We start from the raw sequence: 4,191 nt of genomic DNA on the forward strand, positions 1-4,191 counted from the left end.
TTTTTTTATATCCGGAAGTTAGTTGATCTAATTCGCATATGTTACAATGATTTTAAAATCGAAAATAAGAGAATACAAAGTAACAAAAACATACAATAAAAGTATAATACCGAGAAATTCGACAAAAAAATAGAAGGATTACCGGAATAAAACAAATATAAGTATGAACAACATCCGATAAAATCGGAGAAAAATGGTGTTTCTTGGAATTAAAATTCAACCATTTGGTTTGTTTTTTTTCCTTAGAAAGATGTGCTCCCACAATAGAAACGATCTGCTCAAACCTCTTGTAACTAGTGATGAAGCTTCTGTCGTCAAGAAATCACAGATGAAGATTCCTTCGCCGGCTACGTTGATGATGAAGATTCCGTCACCGGAGACAACAAAAATGAATATTTCATCGTTGGAGAGCATCAATATTGATTTTAAAACACAACCCAATAACCAAGAATCACCATTAAAACGAAGATAAACCTTAAAGAATAAATAAAACCATCATATTGTTGTAGATAAGCAGAAAATCAACTGGATTTGCATTTCTTAATGATGCAATTCCTTTTGGCCATACTTGAAGTTGAAACTAGCTCCAAATATGGGACATGACAAATGCCACACTTAAATTAATGAATCAATTTACAGAACGTGCGATGAAAAGCTTTGATATTACATTCATATAGCTGGAATCACAACCGATATTGAACAGAAAATGTGCCAAATTTTACATTGCGTTATCCAGCACATATACTGAGAAGGAAACCACGCAGCGGATGGTCTCGTTAATTATGAGCGGATATTAGTAGACGGGAGGTCTCTCAACAACAGTTTGGGATCACACGATCTCATCCTTTTCTTATAATCAAATTGTATTAAATGACTCTATGGGTAAAGCATAGTCTTCGTTAATTATTCTCTAGATGGTTAAAAAAATTTCATTCTTAAAAAAAAAAAAAAAAAAAAAAAGAAAAAACAACGAGATTCTTTTAGTTTCGATTCAGACTAGTATGTGTGGTGATAAAATTAGTTTCATTTAGGAAAATTATACTATATATATCAAAGAAAGAGGACCCCTCACACTTCTATTCTCGCATTATCTCATATTTTGAATGCCAGTTTTGTTTTTAGTAAAACCCATACGATGGAGGATTAATTATAAGACGTATAATTACCATCTACTGCTTTGAAAATTAGCCGTCAAAATTAAAATTGATTGGATAAATTTCCATAATAACTAAAAATATTTTTAGTTACTATATTAAATTTTAGTTAAACATAGCATTGAATACTTCAACTACATCATCAAAGAAAGCTAAAACAGCAGTAACAACAAAAGCAACAATAACATCATCAACAACAACACAGGTCACTGAGACTCAAAAGCTACTTCAGACCGATTCAGACCACAACTTACTGATTCATATCGTTTCAGATCGCCAAAGACCAATTCCGATTGAGTTTGTTACTTTCTGCTACATTTTAATTTGTTACTTTATTATGGAAAATCTTGAGAAATGGATGGGTCATTTGCTGATCCTAACTTCCCTGCCTTGTGCAGTGCTATTAAATTGTGTGATCCCAAACATGTCCACTTAACTTAGTCTTGAAAACCTTCGAGAAATGAATGGGTCACTTGTTGACCCTAGCATCTCTGCATTGTGCAGTAATGTTAAATTGGTCGGTTTTGTTTATACCAATCCAAATTTGTCTATTTAATCCAGTTCAGTCTATCTGTATTTGGCAATTGATGGTTTTGATGGTTGTGAAGGTGGAATTCTCTGACTTGTGGAGAGTCTTGAGTACTGATGTTGGTAAATCTTTGAATATGTTTCCTTTGAAAATGTTGTAATGGTTGCAGTCTCAAAAGTCAGTCATGTAACAATCCTAAATTAGTTTTAATATATGAGGTTCGCCTCCATTTCGGGAAAAAAAAAAGAAAGAAAAAATAAATTAATTAATTAAACAATCTCTTTTTTTGAAATTTTAATTAATTTTAATTTGTACGACCCTAAAAACAAAACATCTAAATATTAAGAGCAGCGGCGGAACTAAGAGTCTATTGAAGTAGTGTGCTTGACTAGATCTCTATCTGGACTTAAACTTAAATATTAGGCTTAAATTGTTATATTTTATCATAACATGGTGACACCTTTTTTTCTAAAAAATCTAAGCGGCGATTAGTTTGAAGCTAAGATTTTGGTGACATGTTCCTCATATAAACTATACATTCCTACCGAAAATTAAGAGTATTCCGAAATACGAAACTTCACCATCCACAAATTTTAATTTCAATCGTTAATTTTTAACGGGTGATATTCAAAATGATAGATGGTGGTTTATTACATTTCGGAATGCTCTCTTTTTTAGTGGGAATGTAGAGACTTATAATCAGAATATGTCATTAAAAAATCAGCTTAAAATTCAGTACCGGTTGGGTTTGATAGAAAAAATAATACTAAAATATCAAGATTATGTCATTATAACTATGTCAACCTATCTTTCTCTCGTATGCTTTTAAAAACAAAGTTATTGACTTTTAAGGGCTTGAGCATGGATAAGCCATTTTGCCCTTGGGCACTAGAGTATCCATTCCATCCAATCATGTCAAAAGGTCATAATTGCTAATCAATAATATCTGGACTATAACAGCTACAGTAGATTTAGATTTTCTTTTTCCAAATTTTGGAAATCCATGTATGATTTGCAGTTAAATCATACTAATAGCAGGTCATTAGCTTTAACGGTAGGTGATTATTAGTTGTGCTTTGGGGTCAACCTAATTTTATCCCTACTAACAATGAAATGGAAACATTCAACTTTTGTAAAGATGTGTCGTTTGGTCAATCTATCATGTAATATAATTTGACTAGTTAGGGCAATTTTTACGAGAATTGTAAATACGCTAGTGTGCCAAGGAAGGTGGGTGAACAAATGCAAGACTGTTAATGGGATGTCAGGTTTAATTGGGGTGTACTAAGCCAAGATAAAAATTGTTTTGTCCTATGTGAAAATCTGTTTTGTCTTATTATACTTTTTGTACCCATTTAATTTGGTACCCCTATTAACATTGTTGGAACAAATGTGTTTCAGTAAAACTGATTTGAGCCACATAAAATTTGGGTATGGCGCCCGCATGAATAGTGTAATCCTTAACAACGATGCTTGATGCGCGAAGAAGATGCATAACGGTCGTGAGAATATGCGATAGCGACGTATTTGCTAAATATGCCGTTACATAAGATAACAAGAAAAACGTCACCGTTTTTTGTACCGTTAGTTGTAAAATGTCGTTATATCCTTTTCCATAAACCGGCGGAATCCGTTTTTTTGGAGGTTTCATAATTAATCATTTTGGCCGCAATAAGTGGACACGTAACTGAAGAAGCGACGTTTGTTTGTATGTATTTTTTAATCAGAAAAACGACGTCTGTTTAAAATTGTACACGCAACCGTACCCAAATTCTATGGAGGTTACTTATGAGTAACTTGATTGGATGAATTCTGATCAAAAAAATAAATAATTGATTGGATGGAGTTAAGGCCGCATCTAACGGCACATGTGAGGTAGGGTAAGGTAGTCTAGGTGGGTGATATCCGTCTATCACTCTCCTTAAAACCGTTAACAAGAAATCTGATCATGCGCCATTCGCGGCGTGGTGCCGTATTGTATGTCAGATTGTCAGTCTTTGTTTTCGCCTTTATTCTTTTATTACTGTTTTTTTTTATTTACGGGATTGGATTCTCAATTTCTTACATCCCACTTTTTATTTCTTAGCCATCTATCAATTGGTCAAGGACTAGAGGCATAGGGCCAAACAAGCCTTGATTGTTGGGAGTTGAACCTTCTTCGATATTTAGAATTTTTTTTTTTTTTTTCTGAAACATGAAATTAAATAAAAGCAGATTAGCCGTGGGTACGTGGGATCCACGGAGTCATGAAATAGAATTTGACTAATAAAACATGGGATTGTCTGTTCCCATATTTTGGTTGATAAATTCCCTATTTGACTTTCATCTGCCGCATGATTATCGATAAATCTTGTTTAATTTCCATTCTAAGAGTTCTCTTTTTATCTTTGTTTTTAGATTTTTAATAGTTTAATACTACTAATGTTTAAGAAACTTGAAGTGTTAAGTGCTTTTAAGGTGGATTATTCCTAAGAAGAAAAAGATGAGTTATTCCAAAGAAAAACAACG

This window comes from Papaver somniferum, chromosome 8 (genome assembly GCF_003573695.1).
Source record: "Papaver somniferum cultivar HN1 chromosome 8, ASM357369v1, whole genome shotgun sequence".
Classification (NCBI taxonomy): domain Eukaryota; kingdom Viridiplantae; phylum Streptophyta; class Magnoliopsida; order Ranunculales; family Papaveraceae; genus Papaver; species Papaver somniferum.